At 40.9% G+C, this 23,626-nt stretch overlaps 1 protein-coding gene across 16 annotated transcripts in view; it reads left to right on the top strand.

Annotated features, from left to right (window-relative positions):
- The window catches only part of ATP10B (ATPase phospholipid transporting 10B (putative)), a 218,894-nt gene that overhangs the window by 49,445 nt on the left and 145,823 nt on the right, over positions 1-23,626 (top strand). The window contains exon 1 of one of the 16 annotated variants that reach the window (XM_051794016.1): positions 12,196-12,220. The exons of 14 other annotated variants lie outside the window; for them this stretch is intronic. The gene's annotated coding sequence lies outside the window, so the exon portion shown is untranslated. Of the gene's footprint in view, positions 1-12,195; positions 12,221-23,626 lie in introns of those variants that run through there. One more of the 16 variants, XM_051794014.1, reaches the window with a different exon arrangement.

Genomic DNA, 23,626 nt, shown 5'->3' with positions numbered 1-23,626 from the left:
CTGACAAGGCTTTAAGGGTCTGATCCAAGCACATTGAAGTGAATAAAGAAGATACTTTAATGTTCATATGCAATTCAAAAATCACAGGATCAATTCACTATACGAATCAAAGATTCTTTTGGATGTTTCAAGCAACCTCTCCCTGTCCCCATGCCCCCCTTTCTCTCTGTGCTTTAAACTCTCTGCTTTTTTTGCCTTTTTTTCCCCTCTTTTTTTTTTTTTTTTTAATGCAATCTGATGATTCATAGTGGGGACTAAGAATACATTTTATTCCTTTTTAAAATGACAGCACGGGATTCTGAAACCTGGCCTTGCTGAGAATGGTGCACTTGAGCAGAATTTAAAAGCTCCTGCAGATCTTTGCAGGATGCAGCGTGAAGGCTTTTTTGATGCTTTGGTTTTTTTGAATCCCACAGCCTCAAATGGTCTCATTTTGTTATGGTCAGATATGATTAAATTCACTTATTGTTATGGAAGATTAGGATAAAGCACAAATGCAAATGAACTGCTCTCTGTCTATCTTTATTTCTGAACTCAGGTGGGGATAGATGTGTTAAGTAAAACTGCCTTGCTTTTTTGTTTGTTGGGTTTTACCTTTCTGAGCTTAATGAGGAGCTGTTTTGTGGAGCTACACTTACTGCCACCACACCATTGCAATGTACACTTTTTGTAGTCAGTATTTTAAACTGGAAGCCCTGGGCTTCCTGGGATATTTGAGCACTAATTCATCATACTGTGTGCATTGACTGGAAAACAAGATCCTAGGGAGCTCTAGAAAGTGAAGGATCTTGGGTTCAAGCATCCATGCTGCTGTTCCCCGGTCACCACATTCCTGGTGAGCTTGTCCAGTCACCTTTCTTCAGACTTGGGGTATAATGGCACAACACTTGGGTTCCTGAAGATGCCGTGGCCTGTTGGACTGTGTGTCCCACTTTCCCCTCCCTGTGCTGTCCCAGCAGCTCTGTTGTGTGGCACCCAGAATTAAAAACCCCGTGATTAAAGGGATTGTTGGGATGCACTGAGTGCTTGGCAGGAAGGGAGAGTTCAAGAGGAGACAATCAGATTTTCATAAACAATTTTTTCCCCTCAGATTAGGGTTATTTTTATTCCACTGCTTCTGCTGAAGGGTAAATAATGAAATGAGCAGCTTGTGCTGTTGCAGGGAGATTCTCTGTGTTGCCTTTGTGTGTCTTTAGTCCTCTTTCAAATGCCACTATGTCTGAATGTCACAGGCAGGATCCTCTTATGAAATGCCACTTCAGCAATTATCATCTGCAGAGAAGGAAGTGCAGAGAAGATGAGAACTGCAAATCAGTTTGGCTTTGTGTTCTAATTAAGATTTTGATCAAACATCCATCTATCTTTCCTGATCCCTGCTGCTAAATAGAGAGGTGGAGAAAGCCTTGATATGAATATGGGGAAGGAACTTCCCCTGTAGGTTATAGGAAGGAACAGGCCTTGTGCTGCAGGAGAACTGTGCCCCCTGAAATGCAAGGCTGCTGTCTTTTGATTTAAATTCTTTCTCTTTTCTTACAATATAAACTCATGTTTTGAAAATGGCATCATACCTAAGATCATACAAAGGAAATTTTAAGGTGAAGGAGAGGCTATGATTTTTTTTTCCAAATTAAACTAGAGATGTTGCAAATGCTTGTCTTAGTGGAAGAAAGAGAATAAAATTAGAGAAGATTAAATTCAATGTGGCAGTTACAGAATGTGTGCTCAATCAACTTAGCTGTGAAGGAAGAGGTTCATGGCCTTTACACCCATTAAAAAGAGTGGGAATCATAATGAAGCCATTGAACATCCTTTGCAATGCAAAAGGCACTGTTTGGTTGTACAACTCCATGTTAGCCCTTTGTAGGCTCTGAGCTAATTTTGCCCATGACTGTACAGAGTGAAAACCAGCTGCTCTGTTCTAGAAGGCACAAGAACAGGTGATGTTGGAAGGGAATGCACATTTTGTTGTGTTGGGTCACTGAGAGTTACAGCTGTGGCCAGAACACCCTGTCCTGTTGGTTTAGAGAGTTGTTACTGTCCTGGACTGGAGACTGAGGTCATCAAACTCCAAAATCTCCAAACTGAAGCTTTGAGACTTCCTTTGGCAGCTGAAAGGAGTCAACAAGAACCTCAGAGTGGTGTCCTTGTAAGTGAAGACCTGAACCTGTGCTCATGTCTGTGGAATGTGCAGGGATGAAGGAGGAGAGAGTTCTCTGTGCCAGGCCATTCTGGAGGAAGGGCAAAGCAAAGCCCCCAGGTGTGGTACCAAGGCACAGCTTCCAAGGGCTGTTCAGGCTGGAGCAGGCCAAGGGTGCTCAGGGGGTTTGACTCCTGGGATTTTTGAACTCAGCCATTTCTGAGGATCAGGGCTCATATCAGTGGTGTTGTTTAAGTCCTTTTTACAGCAATGCAGAAAAAAAGTGGACAAGTTTAGCTCTTGTTTACCCAGAGATGAAAGCAGGAGCTCTATTGATGTTGGCAGTGCCATAAATTGATTAGAAAAGGATGCTCCATTTGTCAATTCTTGGAGAGGCAGAGGGCAGATCTGTCTTAGTCACAGGCTGGGGGGCTCATGTGACTAAAAGCACAGCACATTAGAATATTCACCCTCGTAGAGATTTTCTGTTTCCTGGACTGGTTTTACTGCTGAGCTGTATTTAGGATGCATTTTACTGGGTATTCATGAGTATCTGTTAATGTGCATGAGGGGGTTGCCCAAGTACTACATTTGAATTAGTTAGGAAATTGTTATTTATCATTTTGAAAACTCTGAACAAACAACAGAATTATAAAAACTACTTAAAACTTATTCGTATGTCAAATCCAATGAATGCTAGAGGTTAAACAATAATAAAAGGGTTGTTTACATGATTTATGAGGTAGGCTATTAATCTGCAAATAAAAGTGTTTCCTCTGGGAGGATTTATTGTCTATTGTGTTGTGCAATAAATTGGAGTGATATTAATCTAAAAAGATTTGAAGTTAATACAGCCTCGTTGCTTGTTGGAGAGTATTTATAGCAAATAACATGCCATTTATTAAAAACTTTAAATAATGCTTTTGTACTGTGAAATTCAAATTATATCTAATGTTTAAACCACATTACTATCAATTAATATCAGTAATTTAGACTTCAAAAACCATGGGAGCAAATGTCACTAAGTAATAATAGCAATGACCATCTTTGCAAAGATATTTCATTCCACCTTATATGCAGATTACAGCACCCTGTGATGATCTGCTGTTCTCTGCCTTCTGAAGGGGAGATGTGCTTTCAATAGGAGATAATTCAAGCATTTCCTTGAAGTGGTCATTTTTCAGCATCAGTCAGTGGGACTTGGCTGAGTTTTTCTAAGCAAGATAATGGTTTAAATTTAATGATGTGCTGAAGAGTCTCTGGAATTATATATCTAATTCCTGTTGGAGTACTGAATATTCTCACATAATAACTGACTGGGCTTTTACATTCTGTATGAGCAGCCAGTTGCTCCTGTATATATCAAATACACAAAGACAATGCTTTTAAAACTCTGACAATACCCTCATTTGGACTGTGTGGCTGATTTGGTAAGGGATTAATTGAAAATTGAAACAGACATAAAAAGAATTCCTGTTTTAAAACATTGGTCTTGACAAAGTCAAACACATGAAATGTCAGTTTGGCTCCTTGAATTGCATCAAATAATATCCTTACTTAGAAAAGGAATTGCACTGCATTAAACTAGAGATAGAGGCATTTTATCCTTGCAACAAGTTTCTACCCATGGCATATCTACAAATATGGCAGAACTTCATGAATAATAAGCAAGATTTGCTTTAAATTTCAGGGTACTGGGTACACAAAGCAATTATTTCATCCCTTCATTGCAGTATAAGCTGCAGTGATAGCAAACTCACCTTAACACCATATGAATATGAAATATGTTCCAACCCTATTCTAGTTGAAAAGTTGAAAAGTTTTGTACAGGAACTTCATGTAGTTTTGGGGGTTTTTTATACATTAAGTGAATAATTTTCCTGGAACTGAAAATGAATGGACTGACAAAAGTTCCTGATAACATTTCAGGCCCTGGATGAAGTGTGTTCTGTCCTGAGTCCCTGCAAAGCCTGACTGGAGTCTCTGTTGTGCTGGTTTAGGCTCTTGGCTCATGTCCCAAAGAGTCCAATGTGTGTCCCAGTTGGTGCCATTAATGGTGTGTTCAGTGTGAAACTGGAGTGTGATTCCTCAGGGGACTGTCAGCCTGCACTTTGCTTTCTCCTACTGTTACCTACTGTTATAGAGCCTAATTTGCCCCTGGGTGTCCTCCTGACCCCCAAATCTGTCCATGGGGGGCAGGACACAGTTGCCCACAAGGCTGCAGGGTTGTCCCAGCAGTGCTGAACACGCTGCTCATGGCACTTGGGCTCCCACTGCCCAGAGTTCTCCTGCCCTAAAGAGCCACCCTAAACAAATACCTTTATAGGCTACAGTGTGGAACCCTCAAAAGTTTAGCCAATTGAACCAAATAAAAGACTACAAAAATAATTCTGTTTAGCTGGGCCCCAGGGATGCCCTGGGATGTGTACAGCCACAGCCAAGGCTTTGGACACTGATGGCTCTGGGCAAGGGGAGCACAGCATCCAAACTGGGGGGGCCTGGCACAGTGGGCTGGATAAACCAGAGCCCTTCAAACTTACAACTGATCCCCTTGTCTCAAATCTTCCTGTTGGAAAGAGAGCAATGACCTCTCTGCTGCAGTCACACAGTGGTGACAGCACGAGCAAACTGTTCAACAACCTGAAGCTGCCACTCGATTCAATTCCAGAGGACTGAGAGAATCAGGAGTTATTTGGTCAGGGGAGAAGAGACTCGAGACGTGCTTTTGAAGTACTCAGGGATTAAGCAAAGAAGACACTGACAGTTTTGATATCTGATGGAGAAAGTGTTCCAAAGGAGAGCAGTTAGAGTATCAGAGACAGATGGACAGAAAATGTCAGTAAGAGGGTTCTAAAGTAAGTGAGGAGCATTAGGGGAAAATGCAGTTGTTAGGAGGCTGGAGACAGATGACAACTGCTGAATTTTGAACAGTCCATGAAGAAGAAAAGCCTGAAGACTGTACAGGGGTTAATGACATGGATATAAAACCTGAAATGATGTTGTAGAAATCCTATTGCCAGAGCCTCTAAAACTGACCATTATATTTCCATGAGAACACTGTTTGGAATGCACAGGAGGGCTGAAAGAAAAAATTGGATTTCTTGCTAGATGTAGAATAGTATATGAGAAATATCAGCTGATAATTACAGTGTGTGCCAAGTATAAGCAATGCTATAGTAGTGAAACGAAATCAGTTAAAGTCGGTGGGACTGTGTTGGGTCAGATTCAGGCTCCAAAATTCCAGCTGCATTCCAAATCTCATCTTGGAATATTCTAGAAACCTAAGAAAAGCCAGCTTTGTTGGACTGTAACTTACATCAAAGATCCTTATGTGGAAATTTCTAAATGATTCAAAAAGTAAATGTAATGCTTTTTAAGTTATAAAAGAATCCAAGATGTGATTCTAGTCACATAAGTCTGCAGAGTATGAGACTGGAATAAATTAGGTTGAATGAAAGGGAAATAGAATGGTCCAGATTGATTGATAGCGCAGAGATTTGCCTTGTTCCCAGCAGCCATTCCCACAAGGCTGAGCCTGCAAGGCTGCTGTGAGTGATGTCTGTTCCTGCTCCTGCACCGGGCAGAGCACACAGCCCATCCTACCTGAGGCTGCTTTTCAAGTGCTGTTACCCAGGCTGATGTAAGGCAGCCACAGTGCCACACAATTACACACTTTTCTCCAGCAGATTTGGGTGAAATCCAGCTAGCATGGAAATTACTGTGGCAGTCTCAGCTTTACGTACAGAAAAAACAGACTGGAAGCATGACCGATACTGTGGCAGGATGAGGAACTTCTGCTTTGGACTCCTGATATATTTTATACTCATTAGCCAATATTCACATTCTTTAGCACTTGCCAGGTTCAGAGTTAGGATGTGTAGGAATACTGCCTTTAAACTCTTGGTCTAAAATCCAGATAGTTCCTCTAGAGTTGGGAGTTCATCCACAGCAAGGTTTGGTGTTCCTCCTTCTCTCTCTCTCTGTGCCACTGATTTTATACATTGCTCCTCAGAAACCCAGAGTTCTCCTTGCCCAGTTTGTCTCCCACTTCAATGCTGACACTAGAGACTGAGATAGCTGGTGTCACCATAGCTAAGGTGAGCTGGGTGACCAGACTGGTTCATTTTGGTTCTGAGTGTCCAGAGCTTCCCTTGTACTCCTCAGGTGCTGCAGCTCAGTGTCCCATGGAGAGAGAACGCCTGGCTGGAGTTTGGGAACTCCAGACTTTGGTGTCTGGAAGCACAGTGCTGTCAGTGAGCACTGAGTGGGTTGTTGGAAGGCCCAGTGTTCCTGTCCCTGCTCCACTGAGTGTGGAACACAAGGGACATTCTCCCTGCTCTGCTGCAGTCTGCGGGCACAGCGGGCACCCCGGGCAGCAGCAGGGCCTGCAGGGCCCTCAGGAGCCACAATTCTGCTCCGTTTTCAGAGCCCTTATCTGCAGAGTGGTTCTGCAAAACTTCCAGGATAATTCTGTTGGATCATTAGATCCTCCATCCACTTTCTACTTCCTCTGTAGTAACACTTCTGAAAGAGATCTCTGTGCTTGTTCAGCAGGAGGAGATGGTCACTCCTTTCTTTCAAAACTGTGCAGGAAAGCAGACACGTAAACAGGTACTTCTTGTGCACTGAGGCCATGGTGCCTTTCCTCTCAGCTCCATTTACTCAAGTAGGCTCAGAAAAAATTTTATCAGTGTACTTCTGTTCTGAAAACTTTCCTTTAACGATTTTTTGACATTTCTTATGGAGTTATCTGAAGAAATGTTACAGGATGTCTAAAAGCCAGCTGGCAGTTTCTTGTTATCAGACAACTTCTACTTTTTAGCAAATTCTTCGCTTCAGGGCCTCATTCTTTTCAAGTTTAAGAAGCAGCAGATTTCTTATTTCCATCTTAATGTGACCTGAAGTAAATAGTAGATAGAAGTGTAACTGAGGATTTTGCTCTTTTAGATTTAATAGATACATGTCAAGATCTGGTTGGATATTGGATTTCAATTCCAGAATTTCCTTCATGCTTAAATTACAGAAAGACTTCCTTCAAAATAACCTTATTGAAGCAGTTGCATACAAAATATTTAAGTTGAAGGAAAGCTCTGCCATAATCCTCTGTTAAAAGCTGATTAATTTACTGTGTTTTTATGAAACACTTGGGGTCTGTCTAAAAACAGTGCACAGCAGTTTGGTGAGAGAAGCTGCATCCTCCCCATGTCTTCAGGAATGAAGTCCCCACAATGTAAAGAGTTCCCCATATATGAGATATAAGACCTTCTTCCTCCTTTGTATTCTTTCTAGTGCTTCTAATGAAATCTTTGGCATAGGATTTCTGCACAGACAGGGGTTGGAAAGATTTCCATCTCTGTTTCATTTAAAGCTGATGGGATATTTGCATAAAATAACGAATTACATTTTCTCCTTTGGAGACTCTGGTATACAACTGGCCATAGCACAGGATGGGAAGAGCTGACTCACTGCTCTAATTATAAATCTAAGGCCTAATTAACCCTCCATGCAAAATAAAAAGAATAGACAGAAGCCTTTGGACAAAGATTTAAGGCCCACCAGAATATCAAGTATAACATGTATTCTGGAGGCTGTTTTTGAATGTGCCATGGATGGAGCTGTGCTGTGTTTGCAAATGGTACATGAACACTGGTTTGGGAAACAGGCATTCAGAGCTGCAATGGGGCAAACACTGTCCCCACTAAATGCAGTACTGCAAGGAGCTCTAAATTTGTACCAAAACCCTTTCCTGCAGCATTGCTTCAGATAAAAATTGGGATATTCATTATTTGAAATTCAAATGGATTCATCCTATTTTTATTTTACTGGGGGACAAACCTCACAGAATATCTGATTATCTGATTCCTGCCAGCTGTTTTTTCTAAGTTGAATAAAACTGCCTTGTATAACAGACAACATGTTTGGGGACTGGGCAATGAAATCCCATTTCCCTCACTGGAGCTGAATCAGCTTCATGAGTCCAAACTGCACTGAAATTTTCCATCTGTCAAAAAAAAGCAAATAGACCTGATTCTGAATGGCTGAATGGAAGGCAGTTTGTGGCATATTTTTATTTGTATCTCTTCCAGTAGATCCTTAATTTAAGATTTCATTGTGTCTTTGAAATAAGGTTATGAATAAATTAATAATGGGTTGAACAGTTCCCTCACTCGTCTTCTCTCCAAGTTTTCATTTCCAGAGATTAAGACTGAGCAAACACCAAAGATGGAATTTACAGCCACTGCCTCTGTCCTCAATTACTTTGGTGGATGTTCTGCATGATTCCCCCTGATAATTTGTTACAGGACTGCCAGACGCTGGAGATTTTGCCAGTAACCAACTCATGTGAGGACAGCTCAGAAAAAATCCAAATAGGCTCCCATTCACGTTGTTAGTGCTTGACTTTTTGGGAGTTCTTTAAGAGTCAGATATTGAGAGGAAAGGATCAAATATTAACTTGCTATTCTGAATCAATACAAAGCTTTTGTAGTGTTGTAGGTTCTGTTTTAAGTATGTTAATGCCTACAAAGAGCCAGCTTCTGCTGCAATGATTTGCCTAAAATCTGTGATTCTGCTTTCCCTGGATAACAAGTTTAAATGAAATATTGAAGTTTTTAGTAGTAACTGTGCAGAGGTAGAATGAGGTAAATTTTGGGCTGCTGATTTCTTTTAAAAAATCTTCCTATTAAAAAAACATGTTTCCACAAGAAGTGTCAAAATCAGATGGCTTTTACAGAGACTGGTTATTGAAATGAATCTGGACTACCAAATGTTCCTGAGGAGCACCTGGGACCTTGCCCAGGGCTGTAGCCATTCCCCTGTCAGGGGTGGCAGAGGAGGCTCCTCAGCTGTGGTTGGGACTTCAACAGTCTCATTCTGGAACTCCCTGGTTACTTCAGCTTCAGTATTAAACTGCTGTGCTGCTCAATGTCTCTGAAAGTCAAGCTAATGATAAAAATAAATAATTTTAATACAGGCATAATTATTATTAATAACATTATTACTTAAGAACTAACTCATCTGTAGCTTCAACATACCATTAAACCCTGCTGAGTTAATTAAGTTATTATTCTTAATGTTGGAAAAATTTGTGCTTAGTTTCTGTTGGATCTTCTATTATAGATTATGGCTTAAAAATGGTGTTTGAGGAATGGAAAAAATACATAATTTCTGATAGGAAATATCAATGCATTAATAAAGCCATTATTAATACATTTATGTAGATTGAAAGGTATGACTGAAGTAGTGTCTATTTAAAATGGAAAACCCAATTAGAACAGATGCCCATACTCATTTTATTAAATTTATTTTTTGTATGATACTTGATGTTTATAAGTTTTAGATTAATGGCATATAGACTGACCAAGCAAAAAACCTTCCCTTCTGAAATTATTGTAATTTAAACAGATGTTCTTACCTTCCAAACTGAAAATTTCACTGATAATGTGACAAATTGTCATCTTAGCTGGACAATAGCTTTAGATCTGATTCATCACCCTCTGCATTTGGGGTAAATTCTCATCTGCTAAACTGGTGTTCCTGATGGGCTTGGCAGTCCTGCTGATTGACACCTCCAGAATTTGGTATTTAATAAATGGTGTTTCCTGAAGGCTACCCAGGAACTGCCCGTCTGCAGAGCTGGGCACAGCACAGGTCGGTGCTGGGCTGCCAGGGAGTCCAAACTTTGGGACAGTGGATGGTCCTGTCCCAGGTGTCCCTGCACAGCCCAGCCCTGGAGCCAGCACTGAGTCCCCAAGAGGTTCCCAGGGACTGCAGGAATCTGCATCCCTTGGACAGTTCTGATCAGAACCAAGAACTGCAGGAGTCTGCATCCCTTGGACAGTTCTGATCAGACCCAGGGACTGCAGGAGTCTGCATCCCTTGGACAGTTCTGATCAGACCCAGGGACTGCAGGAGTCTGCATCCCTTGGACAGTTCTGACCAGACCCGGGTTCCAGCCCCTGGAGGATCCCCAGGTCAGGGCAGCAGGCTCTGTGCAGGGCTGATGCTGGGGGGCCTTCCCAGGGTAAGGTGGAAATCCAACATACTGTTCCTGATCCTTGGAGCCCTGTGGGCTATGAGCACCTGCACAGATACTCCATCAGATTCTAGGTCTATCCAACACAAAAAACTGTTACTGCAGGTACTTGTAGGTACTTGTAGTACCTGTAGGTGCAGGTACTCACAGTACTGTAGGTCCTTGTAGGTACATACAGGTACTGGCTTCAACTGCATCAACTGGTTTTGAAATCTTGGTGCTCATGAAAAGCCACTGATTTATTTTTTATTGTGCTCTCAGCATCTTCTCAGCACATTTGCTTAATGAACTAAGAGCTCATTCTTAAATTAGAATGAGGCTTAGAAAAAGGTCAAGAGTATTTGGGAGTGAGAACTCAGGAGATCTGTGATGTGGAATCTGGGGTAGATGAGGGGTCTGAGGACCTGAGATCCAGTAGCAGAATCCAGTCTGGAGGAGGTTGTTTTGCAGGCAAGTGACTGATGTGATGTTGGTCAGAGCCTGTCAAACCAGTGCCTGCCCTGCCTTCTGCTGCTTTAATTCCTGTTCTATCATCAAGGGTGGGGACAAGAATGTCTCAGGTGATTTACTGAGGACAGTAAATCTCTCAGGACCTTTTGAGGTTGTTGTCAACAGCTAAAATATCAATTTCTTTCTTAAGAAAGAACTTAATAACAAACGTGGCTCTTACGTGAACACGGGTTTTCACTGCAGGAAACTCATCCTTGTAAAAATTGCTATTTTTCTCCCACAAGCAAATGCTGAAAATGTTATTTGGTGTCTTTTATTTAAAACACACAAAAGAAGTGAAAGTTCCTCAAAAAGAAAAAGTTAGACCAGATTTTCCAGACAACTCTGCATTTTGTTTTCAGCATCTCAGCATCCCAGCTAAGTTTCCATGCAGATATCAAACATGGAACATTAATTGAGATCCAGCATCTCCCAGCTGGGCAGCTTGTAGGAGCAGCTTTACAACTCTACCCACAGCATGTTCACTTCCAGGGAAAATTTGCTTCCAGTGTTCCATGCCAAGCATTTTGGGGAGTGTGAGCCACAGAGCTTCCAAAAGATGGGCTGCCTTGAGCTGAGGAGCTGCCTGGCTCAGGGCACAGTGCAGTGGAGAGGCGAAGAGTACACTGCTCTTAGTTACTTATTTGGCTGTAAATAAGGGCAGAATTTTTCACTGACCTCAGCCTGAGTTTTGCCAGACTATGCAAGTCTTAGTAAAGAAAAAAACAAAATGAATTCTGATTGCTTGATTAGGCAAAAAGTATGTAGAAATTATTCTGGGCTCTTTCTTTTCTTTGATATTCTTGATGATTAAAAAGGTTGGGGCCAAATAATATTCACAGTTCAAGGGAGTTTTGTAACTTGATATTTTTTGGGCATATACACAATTGACTGGCTGCTGATGATGAGGAAGAAGTGAAAATGTGTATCTTTATTTATCATGAAAGAAAGATGTACTTGGCTTTAACCTTTCACTGTCATATCTGAAGGGGTCATTCAGGAAGGTTGTTGGGCAGGATACAGAGAACACCTGGGAAGGACAGGACTCAAATGCAAGTCTTCCCTTGATCTTTTGGTTCATTCAGAAAACGGAAAAAACATTCTTTTTTTCCTACCTTGTGAGTCACTTCTTTTATAAAAAAAAAAGAGGATATTTACTACTGGAATAACGGTGACTATCCCAGTTTGAAAGTCTTTTGCATCGAGTTTCACACACCTGAGTTGTAACAGAGGAAATCAGAAAGGGAGAATTCAAACAGGTGGCTCCAATGAACCATTAATGCCACCCGAGTAAGAAGTGGGAGGGTGGTGGGCTCCTTAAAAAGCAAGCAAACCAAGTGAGAAACTTCCACTGAGTTTAGAATGTTCAGGAGGAACAGAGAAGGAAACCAAAAAAAAAAGGTGAAGGTTTTTTTTTTTTTTTTTGCATTAAAGAGAAAAAATTATGTCAGTAAGGAATTGCAAGAAATATTAATATCACAGGGTGGAAGAATTGATTAACAAGAGCTGTGTGTGGTCTGATGTTTGTCTTCCTGGAAGATGCTTCACCTGCTGGACAGGTAAGGCTGCTCTAACAAAGTTTTTTGAGAAGTTGTGGTCTGGGCTGTTCAGAATGACTTTGCTGGTTTCTGTTTGGGAGCAGAGCTCAGAGTTCAGAGCAGCTCCATTACCCCGAGCTGTGGGTTGGTGTCAGCTGGGAATGTGGAGCTGAAGTTGTTGGAATGGTTGTGTTCTAGGGAGGATCTCTTGATTTTTGGATAGGAAAATAATTTAGAGTTACCTGAAATGTTTGGCCCAAGCTGCAAGTGAGTGGTGCACTTGCAACTCTTACCTACATTTTAAATGTACAGCAAACTGAGCATTTTGCTCACTGTGTTCAGAAAAAAAAGCATGAAAAGATGGGACTGTGATTATAATTCAGTTGTACTGTTTATGAACTGCAGAGCCCAAAATTTACCTATCAGAAGTTCTCAACTAATGTAATAACACTGTACCAACAGTGGCTATGCCAACTTGACCTGCTTTTCTTTTTTTTTTTTTTTACATTTATGTGGTATTTTGTGACACATGCAGAGCATAAATATTTTCTTTAATGGATATTTGATCTATAGGAATTAGGCTTGGTTTGGTTTGTAGACTCTTTGATGGATTTTTTTTGGCTTTGTATGAGCTTAGAGTCCAGAGTAGTAGTCCAGAAATGCTGTTGTTGTCTTATATTTGGAGACTATAACTCTTTCCTCACTTGTAGCTTATTAGCTTAAAGACTGCTTATTATTTGCAAACTTTTAAAGTATAATTTATATTATGAATGTACTTAAGTGGGAGCTATAGTAAAGACATGTGCAGATAGTAGTCCCTTTGGACTGTTTTATTTTCTCAGGATATTTAAGAAACAAACAAAAATAAAAAACAAACCCAGATATTTGTTTGCATTATTTCAGTGAACCAGAAGAAAGCTGAATATTAGAGGTCAAAATGGGCTCCCCTGAACCAAATGTTAAGAATTAACCTTTAAAACTCTTCCCTGTAACCCCATCCCTGGGGTGTGGGAGACCCCTGCATGCTGGATTTAGCTTTAGGTAAATCACTGATCCAGCAGTTTTCTTGCTGGTTTCTGACGTGAGTTTGTTTGCATGTTAAAATGATAAATATTTTACCTTAAAAGATATTTTCATTGGATCACATGTATTCATGCCAATGAAATCAATTCTTTGGAGGCCACTGGTGTTTTTCTTCCAAAACAAGAAAATGCTTTCATGGGTATCTGAATAGCAGTTGAAATAAAATGAAACATGTTTGGCTGATTCTACACCACTTTACTCACCATGACAACCAGTCCATTTCTATTCTATTGCAGCAGACCTTTTCTAACCTCTATTCATCATAGCATTGTTCAAAGTGAGTTTATATTTATATATATATATATATCTACACACACAGGTGTGTTTTATAATAGCACTTAGTACCAAAGCAGAGCCTTGTGGGCATCCAGAGCTGTGAACCCAGACCAGGACACGTTTCCAGAAGTTTTATGGGATGAGTGTCTGCTGGAACAGGAGGTTACTGAGACTCAGGGCAGGGTAGGGGGACTCATCAGCTGGTCTGTGGAGGTCTGGAAATGAGATTCTCATTCAAAACCTGTGCTGAGGTTTGGCATTTAAATAACTTACACCTGTGCTGAAGTTTGGCATTTGAAATACTTTCAGTGTCTCCTGTGGGTGTGGAGAAAAGCAAGTTCTGGAAAGGGGAGTAAAAGACAGTGGGATTGTCTTGGGTTACAGTGGCACCTCTGAAAAAACTCAAGGTAGAAACCAGAACTAGTCATTCTACTGAATGAATTATCTGCCTTTTCCTTGGTTGGCTGGTAAAGGTTAATCAGTAAATACTGACAAGATACACTGAGAGTAAATATGGAGACTTCTCAAAGCCAGTTAAACTGTATCTCATAAGAAGTCCTAAGTATCTGCAATGTTGATGTAATTTCAAAAATAGTGTTGTCAGGTGATTTTATGTGCTTTGAAGACAGTAGGATGATTTTTCTGAGACTCAGTTGATATTTTTTCTTCCTTTTCTTAAGTGAATTTCCTACTAATTAAATTAATGTGATGGTTAGCTGGCAGTCATTTTTTTCTTGCCAGATAAAAAGATATAACACTTCTTTCAAATAATGGACAGAACAATTGCTACAACAAAACAAATAAATTCCAAACCTCCCTTTGTGGGCTGGTGCTGAGCACAGGGTATCTCTCCCACATGGGACATCAGCCCAGCTTGGCTGCCTGGCTGGAAGGTTGGGAGCTGAGGTTATTAATTATGATCTCAGGGCAGCAATAAATGACTGTGTGTGCTGGGGAAATCTCCTGCCTGTAAAGTCACAACCCTGAGGGTGCTCCTCCCCAGGCACCTGAACCAGCAGAATTGGGAACAGGATCCCTTTCTGTGGGAGCTGTTTGGACTGTGGCCAAAGTTATTGTGATTTCAGTGTTTGTCCACAGGTCAGTCCCTTACGGGATGTGATTTTTGATGCACTGGATTTGAACAGTCTTGCAGTTTCTTGGTATTTAGTTCCTTTTGCTTCTCTTGGGAAGTAACATATTTTCCTATCAGTGAGCTTTGCTCTATAAATAACCTGCCTTTTCTTTGACATCATCTAATGCTTCTGGTTCTGCATTGGGCACCACACTAAGTAATCCATTCCCACTTGGAAGTTAATAGCCTAAAGATATGTTATGCCTGATATATTATTCATTCTTAGTCATCACTTACCCAAACAAGTAGCTTGTGGTGGTTTTCTATTTTTATTTTTTAACCTTCCTTTAATCCTCTCAAAAAAAAGTTGTTCTTTATTTTCCAGCTTATTTCATTTTCTCTTTCCTTCAAGCTCCCTCTAGTTTCTCCATGTCTTTCTTATTGTACACTGCCAAAAGTAATTGAAATGTCTTCCGGAGTTATTTAAGAGAGTGCTCTTTGATTTGTGAGAGGCAGTTGGAAATAATCTTTTTGCTTGTTTCAAGACATATTACATGGCAAACAGATGCTAAATTTGCTGTTTGCCACTATTGTAGACTTCCATCTTGCAATATATCTGCTTTTACTGAATATAAACACTGAAAATTATTTCCCTTTCAGGGTTATTAACTTACATTTTTCCATAGTGACTCTTATTTATGTATTTCTTTGTAGAGGCCTCATTGGAGCTCTATTCTAAGCTATAAAACCAGATTTATTTTTTTTTTAATGATCAATATATGAGGAAAAGAATTAAAAAGTCTGTGTCCTTAGGCAAATTCATAAAAGGTAAATTCACCTGTGGCTATAAAATCATGGTCTGAATGCATTTCCACCTCAGGAATTGCTGCCCAGTCAATACACACAGAGAATGTACCAGAGATGAATCACTCCTTTATTGCCTTGTTATTTATACTCTTTATCAGATATTATTGACTCAGGGGAAACCAAGGTCTCACTCTTTTCTGCTGTTAAGTTCCTTGCAATATAAATATAAATTCATCTGGCTACATTATGGTGATACAATGGTATTAATCCCTAAATATGGAAAGGGATTAGGAGTGGGAGAGCTGAGCTATTGTTACTTTTTGTTGAAAAAGTGAGAGAAGATGATTACTAGTGGTTATTGTCACACAATCTGTGAGATTTTTAAAGGTGTCTAAGAACCAGAATTTATTAAGTCTGGTGTCCATATTGGCCAATAGGTAGAACTAATGGGCAGGGAGATGAGCACAAGAGGAGAGCTGGCAAAACCTGAACAGTGGAGTTGTGACTCAAAGGAAGCCCATTGACATTCTGGGAGCTGTTAGTGAGGAAGGGGACATGGAAGATCCAGCTGACCCAGTCTGTTTGGAGTCCTAAAATATGTCCTACAAAGTTCTTCCCAGCAGAATCTCTTGCTAAACTGCCCCAAGACCAGAAGGGTCAAGTGATCAAAGGCCTGGCTGTGGCAGGAGAGAGCAGCCCTGTGAAGCTGCTGTGAGTGCCCACTCTGTGTGCCCCCCCCAAACCAACCCTCTGCTCCATCTCCACTCTGCTTGGCTCCATCCCTTGGCTGCAGGTGCAAGATGGGTGCCCTTAGCTGGCATTGACTGGTATTTATCACACAGTGCTCTGAAGGGAAACAGCCACTGAACGTTGGCAGTGGCTCCTGCTTTAAGCTGGGGCTGTGTTGTAAAACACCAGCTCAGAGGTTTCAGGAGGGCAGTAAAATGAAATGGAAAATAGGAGGTTCAAGGGGAGTAAATTAGACTTGGAAAATGCCAATACAGCAGATAAACTGCCATTGGGACTTTAAACTCTGAGACAATTGTGCATAAGCAAGTAATTTGTTCTCTACTAAAACTTTTCATTTTAACATCTTAATGGAATTGCTGTAAATGTGCAGAGTGGGAATCAAGGTAGAACTATTTGTACTTTGTTGATAAAATATGCTCCTGTATAAAAACAGTGCAAGCTGTCAAGTGGCAAATGCTGCCATTTGTCTCCTTAGCACCTGGCTAATGATCCATGGCAGGAATATCAGAGCTGAGTGATAACTGTACAGGGATGGAATCAGGTGTCAGGGCACACATTTTACACCAAGGGCTCCAGTGATGTGCTTTAGCAACTTTCCTGGTGAAGAGAAACACTGAAAGGGCTTTCCTGTCCAAATAAATTAGTCTGGGTGACAGAAACAATTTACAAAGCTCTAAATGTGTTGTTTGGCCTATTATTTATGAGATCTAACTGTGAAATATTCAACATAAATAACATGCTGAAAGGTATCGTTAGGATTGAGTCTGATTTAAACCTGCCCATAAAGCACAGGACTGCAGGATTGATGGAGTGGGTTTTCCTCCACACTGTTCTGCCAGGCTATAGGAGATAACCAGATCAGACTCATCATAATGTCAGGACGCCTCTGATACCAATTCTCTGAAATCAGAGTTGTGTCGAGGTGTACTATTGAATGAACCAAATTAAAAAGCATTAGATTTTTAATTCTCTTTGACCTAATCACAGATCTGCCATGGTACAACAGGACACATCTGTTGGATCTCTGCCTGTGTTTGGTTGGAGTTCTGGCAATTGTCTCTTCAAAATCTTGCCCCTCTCTTTCACCAGCTCAGGTATCAGGAAGAACTCCCCTGTGCTGTTTAGTTAATCAGGGGCAACAAACCCCGCTCAGGGAAAATCCCAAGGCAGTTCTGACTGTTCCAGGAGAGTGAGCAGCTTCCTTGTAACTGAGGTGTTTGGGGATAATCAAGGAAGGACAAATCTGAGCAGACATAATGTCTGAGAATTGCACATTATTAGGAAAATAATAATTTTCCTAATTATAATGTTTTTATATTATAAATCTTAGGAGGATTGCAGCAATAAGAACATGATAAAAAGAATATCTAGTAACATTATGTTTTAAATAGATTCTACTAATGCTTTGGGATTATGTGATCTGATACCTTCTGGAATGGGGAAAAGCAAAATGGAGTAAATTGATACAGAATTGCTACAACAGAGATCATCGCTTTTTAGTCTTTAAAGAATTTGGGAATTAGTGAAGGAAAAGATCTTTTGACACAGAATAGTCTATTTGAATTGAATTTATGAAAGTTTTACATTTGATTTACTTTTAATTCTCACTTCTGTTTTCTCATTTGGCTTAGTCAACTTCATTGTTCCATTTTTGTAGGTTTGAGGGAGGTTTCCTTTTCCATGTGATTTGTTTGTTTGTTTTATTATTAGTTAGTGTATATGGAAATACCAAGAGTTACAAATGATAAATCCCTTTCTTCCTGCCCATGGGAAGGGGCATATCCAGGCAAATCTCAGACACTATATTGTATAAGGTTTGGGATTGGAGAGGGTGGTGTCAGGGGTGGGCAGACTCTGCAGTTTCCTGATTTGGAATTTTTGTTTGACTTTCTAAGCACAGACTGGGGGTTGCATGTACAGAACCCTTTTCTTATTCAAGGTTGAACCTTAAATAAAAATTCCTGAAACAGTTGGAATTCTGTGCTAATTCCTGACACGTAGTTAAAATGTCAGTGTCAAACTGAAAAGAATACTTATTAATGATATAATAATTATAGTTAAACTTCCTGCTTCCTTGCCTGGAGTTCAATGTTTTATTGTTCCTAATCCTTGCTGTTAACCAGGAGAGCAAGGCTCAGGAATTGTGCTGCTCTCTTGGGATGCCATTGGGGTATTTATTACCCGGGAGGACCATGAGCCTGTGGTGGGACAGCCTTTAAAGGGTTCTGTGCATGAACATTCTTGTTAAGCAAATGGGTTTTTTTGAAAAAGAAAGAACCCAAACAAAACAGCTCAGCCAAACCTAAAAGTCAAGTCCCACCCTGGCTCCTGTCTGGTTTTTTCTGGAACTCTGCTACACGAGCAGTCTTTGCCAGCAGGTTGGAGCAGCCTTGGCAGAGAGGATGCTGTGCCATGCCCAGGGCAGCTGTGCCCATGCAGGTCCCCTCTGGGTGCTGTGCCAGCTGCAGCTCCAGGACTCTGTTTGGGTGTGCTGGGCCCTTTCCCAGGGATTACCTGTTCTCCTGAGATAACAGGGATGCAGGAACAGAGGCCAGCCCAGGGCATCAGTCATGTGCTAATGAGCAGACAGGGCTATCAGGGAGGGATAGCACACAACTGGATGGGTTAAACACAATATTAATCTACTGGTGAAAGGAGAGAGTGCTCCTGACCCTGGGAAATGCATTGTGCAAGGTCATTTTTTCACACAACTGTTCTTGTTTTGTACATCTTAAAAGCAATTTTGCTCTTGAAAGTTATGGTGTCCCAGAGTTATTATTAATAACCTTTGTCTTCCACACATCTTGGTTGAGCTCCTGCAGTCCCAGTGTCTAATCTGTTATTGTGGGGACCAGAGATACCACTGTCAAGTTAGTCCCTAAGTCAATAGCTTGGTTGAATTTTCAAAATAAAATGTTTCAAAACTGTCATATTAAACTAAGTTCAGCTCTAATTTTTCCCTCTTTTTTTGGCTTATAGTGTAGTTATGCTTTTAACTACCTGGCAGTAATCTTGTTATTCACATTCTTACTCTTTCACTTTGTCTCTCCAGTTAATCCAATGAGCAGAAAAATCCATTATTCTTCATTTCAAGTATTATCACTACAGGAGACCACCTAAACCAGAGAACTTCAAGTACTTCTATAGCCTTAATCTGTGAAAGAATTATACTCCCTGGCTGTCCAAATCTGCTCATATTTCCCATATGTGGCAAAAGGGATGCTGTGCCTCTGCCTTAAGGGTTATGTTCACAGCTAAGAAGTTAATGAAGATGTATTTGGGTACTAATGTGTCATAAAACTGGGTTTGTGGGGGTGTGTGTTCAAAACTATTTAGAGAGGAGTTTAAAAGTTGCAAAAAGTGTAAGAATTAACAGCAGTGACTGAAATGTGGAATTTGTAGGGAGTCAACTCTTTCACAAGCTGATTCAATTCGGGTTTGAAACATCATGAACAAAAAAACCCCTTTCATTGAATGTTCTTTTTAGTGAAAGACTTGTGGTACTTTGCAAGTAAAACTTGGTGACCAAGAGGTGGTGGCAAGAACTGATTTGCCTCCGGGCAGCTTCAGTAGGGCCTGTAATAAAGTAGCAATGTTGAGACTATTGTGAGTAGTCAAAGCCATTCCTTTCACACTCCTGTGTTCAACTGTTGCCTTGTTCCATGGAAATAGTAACTGAAGATACTCCTGTGGTGCAGCTGAGATTAATCACCACTCTCAGAAGTTTTGTAGCTCTCTTGGCAAAGGTAATGTTGCATGCAGAACAGCAGATTTCTGTTGGAGTGTGTCTGTAAGGGACACATCATGCAGAAAACGGGCAAGATCATTATTCAGCTCTAGTTGGCAACAGTCAATCCCTAGCTGGAACACTGAGGTTTTATTTTTCATCCAAAGTCTTAAAAAGCAATTAGGTTCACAATAAAACAACAAAAATTAAAGATGGGAGGAAGACTCTCCAAAGTAAGTCTTCTAGAACTGGACATCTTCCATTCTAGATGGAAATATCAAGGTGATATGGAGATATTTTCTTTGAGGGGATTGCTTGGGGTTTTTTAAGGAAACATTGACTCTTAGAAGCTTTTCCTTTTGAAAGGTAATTAAAAACATTTAGATCTGTCAGTGAGGGCAGAACAAAAAAATCTTGTGTCATGTGGGGTTTGCAGTCCCAAGCAAAGTTTTTATTCCCTTATTTCCCTTGGTTTCTGCAATAGGTTTGTATGTAGCGCCTTCCAGCAGGCTCTGTTGCAAGGAAAGTGGAATGATTTTTTCCAGTAGAATCAGATGAATTCTACCACTCTTGCTTTACTCTACCTATTTTTCATCATTAGTACCTGCATGATTCTACCTCCCCTGAAATTCTCACCTCCAAAAGCAATAAAGCAACAATTTCTTGGACTCATGGAGGAATTTGAGTTCCATCTGCTCTAAGAATGATGGAAGTCACTGATATTGCAGGCCCAGCATGGTTTGATGTCACTGGGTAGCTTTAGAAAAGGGGAGGGGGCAGTGGGGTGGTGAAGTGAACCAACAGGATGCAGATTTTGCTCATGAATAATCATAGGAAGCTCTCTGGGTGTTGATCACCTGTCTGAAATAAAAACCACAACTGCATTAGAGAAAATTCCTGAAATACTGAATTTGAGCACTTGTTTCAAGAGTCATCCTGCCTTTAGATACCAGGCTCAAAAAACCAAAAGTAACTTTGCACTTGGGTTCCTCTGAAGAAAAAGACTGAACTCAATCTGAAAGATGAGAGAAGGGGGAGAGAAGTGCCAGTTGTGTCCATCCTTTGCATCTTGGATTTCTGAACTAATCTTTGAAGCAACATTTGCTTTTATTCTTTCTGACTTAAGCTAATGGGATGAAAATAGCTTCAGAATATACCATTTATTTTCCAATTTCACATAGTCACCAATGTTTTATGAGGCAGCTGTGACATTCAATGCTCCAGTAAATACTTTCTTGTCTTTTAATTCTGCCTTAAAGCAGATCCTTAGTTTGGTGTCACTCACCACTACATGCAGCTTGATGATTAGCTTTTAGTTGGTTAATAAAGGAATATGCAGAATGGAAATCTTCATCTGAACTTAAGCACTTCCCCTTTTCAGCCTGCCTGAAGGGGAGTTCTGGGCATGTATTCCTTGTCACCAGATCTAATTGTTATCTGGAAAAGTGGATCCAAAGAAGTGCCTGGAGACAATCACCTGGAGCAGGTGTGGGTGGGGTTTTTCCTGGTATTCCAGTGAGAGGATCCCAGTTGAGTGGCCACATATCCCACCCCCCTCCTGCTCTGGGTGGCAAAGAGTTTCTGCTCAGTTTGTCTTAGAAACTCAGATCCTTTTCTACAGGTTTTAGGTGAGACCTGAAACTGTTTCCCAAGAAAAACCCTTATTCCTTTTATTCAGAAGGAATATTCCGAGCAGTGACCCAATGAGACTGAAGACAGTGCAACTAAATATTACTGGAGTAGGAGCAATGGCCTTGGAAGGAAAGCAAGGGATTGCTTTAATTTCCCTTGAGAACCAAATTTCTCAGTTGAAAATAACTGACTTTCAGATAATATGTTCCATCTGAGAATGCTGTCTGAGGTGAAATCTCTCCAGTGCTCTCTGAGTGTTGCCAAGGCAGTGATGTCCTGTGTTCTAGACCATTTCATTTGAAGAAGTGCCAAAATACTCTGTACCCTGAACACAGAAACGAGTCAAAAATACTTTGTTTTGTTACCAGTTAGAAAATACCACATAGCAGTTCCCTGTAATTGCTGAAATATTAAATGACAGCTTAAAAAAAGAAAACTCAGGGCATGCAAGCCAGTTCTCCAGGACTGTTTTTCCTTGATAAGCAAACAGGATTTGACTGCAAGTTTCTGAATGCCTAATCCTCCCTATTATGCATTGTAGTCTCCATGTTTGTTAGGGATAAAAAAGGGGAAATGCATCCTGGTTGTATTTGGAATACAAATTGCTGTGCATAATTAGTACAGCTCAGTAATGCTGATTATCTTAAATAGCTGCCATGGAACAGAGTGTGGGCTCAGCTACATCACTGCTGCCAGTTCTGGGGGTGTTTCTTGTGCTCTTCCAGGTGATGTGGGTGCCTGTAACCTATTCCAGCAGGGGACCCTTGTCAGCAGGTCCTTGGATGAAACTCCATTCTGTGCACAAAAGAGGTGTTTGAGTGGGGAGGAAGGAGAAACTGGTGCTGCTGCTGATTTTATCCCTTACAGCATATGCTGAGCCCTCTGTGAGCTGGAGAGTCACAGTGATTGATTTGCTTTTGCAAGTCTTGAGCCAAATCAAACCAGGGCAGTTATGCATTGACAACACATTAGACGGGGGAAGTCTGTATTTTTATTGTCTAAATTTCAAGCAAAGCAAATAAATCTGCTGCTGGTTTCATGCTAATAAAAAATTATCTGTGCTGTGGGATGCCTGCATTTTGAATTTTTGTGGGGTTTTTGTTTTCAAGGTGTCCAGCTAAGGCTTTTGGTAATTCCTGCCCATAAAAGTAACTTTTTTTGTAAGTTTTGAAATGATAAAGCAGCAGCTATTTTATGGTAACTGGTTTGAAATGTTAGTATATAATGCTGTAGTACAGTGCACTCTAATTTTGTTTATAGCATTTGATTATCATGTCATTTACACCCAGGGTAGCAGGAATTGGCTGGATATCGAGCAATAAATTTTAATAGGCTCACCATCTGCATCATTTGGTGTGGCATTCCGTGATTTCTGTCCTGATGTGGCAAACAAGTTCTCATTCTTCAGGCACTGCTGCTCTTCAGCTGTGCATGACCGAGCTGCCTGCACGTTCTCAGTCCCTGGGGTCTGACCTGCACATTGGAACAACCTCTGAGAGCCAGCCAGGGCAGGGACACCAACCCTGCCCAGGGAACTCTGCACCTGCTGCTTCCAAACGGGCTCAGGAGCTGCTGGGGGAAAAGCAAGTGTGTCAAAGCTTAGTGCTGACCCACTCCTTAGTGGTGTGAGGGATTGCAAGGCTGAGGAGTGTGGGGGTGATAAAGTGGGTGTTGTGATCAACAAACCTGAGTGGCTCTCGGGTTCAGAGCAGGTGTCAGACTGTCTGCACGCCTCAGCTGCAGGAACAGCCAGTTTGGGAGGGTTGGATAAAGGGCTCCTCGTGGAGTGGGGCTGGAATACCCAGTGCCCTGGGGGGGGAAAATCAACCATTGAACAGCCTGAGCTGTGAATCTGTGTTTATCCACACTGAAGCAACTCATTCCTTTCAGATAACCCCACACTGCAAAGACAAAAAGTGTATGTTCACAAGACACACAGTTATCTACAGTGTCTCTCTTTGTTCTTAAACAGATACTTGCAATTCCAGCTGAGATGCAGTGAGAGGGTAAGTTTTTGATCTTGTAGCTCTGAAGGGAGTCAAGTGCAAAGAGTTTCCCATGATCAATGCTGATGAATAAT

The sequence above is a fragment of the Manacus candei genome, unplaced genomic scaffold (assembly GCF_025592945.1).
Source record: "Manacus candei isolate 608988 ecotype Guabito, Panama unplaced genomic scaffold, ASM2559294v1 h1tg000037l, whole genome shotgun sequence".
Classification (NCBI taxonomy): Eukaryota; Metazoa; Chordata; class Aves; order Passeriformes; family Pipridae; genus Manacus; species Manacus candei.
Note: the sequence above shows the minus strand (reverse complement) of the source record. Positions and strands in the feature narration are given on the sequence as shown.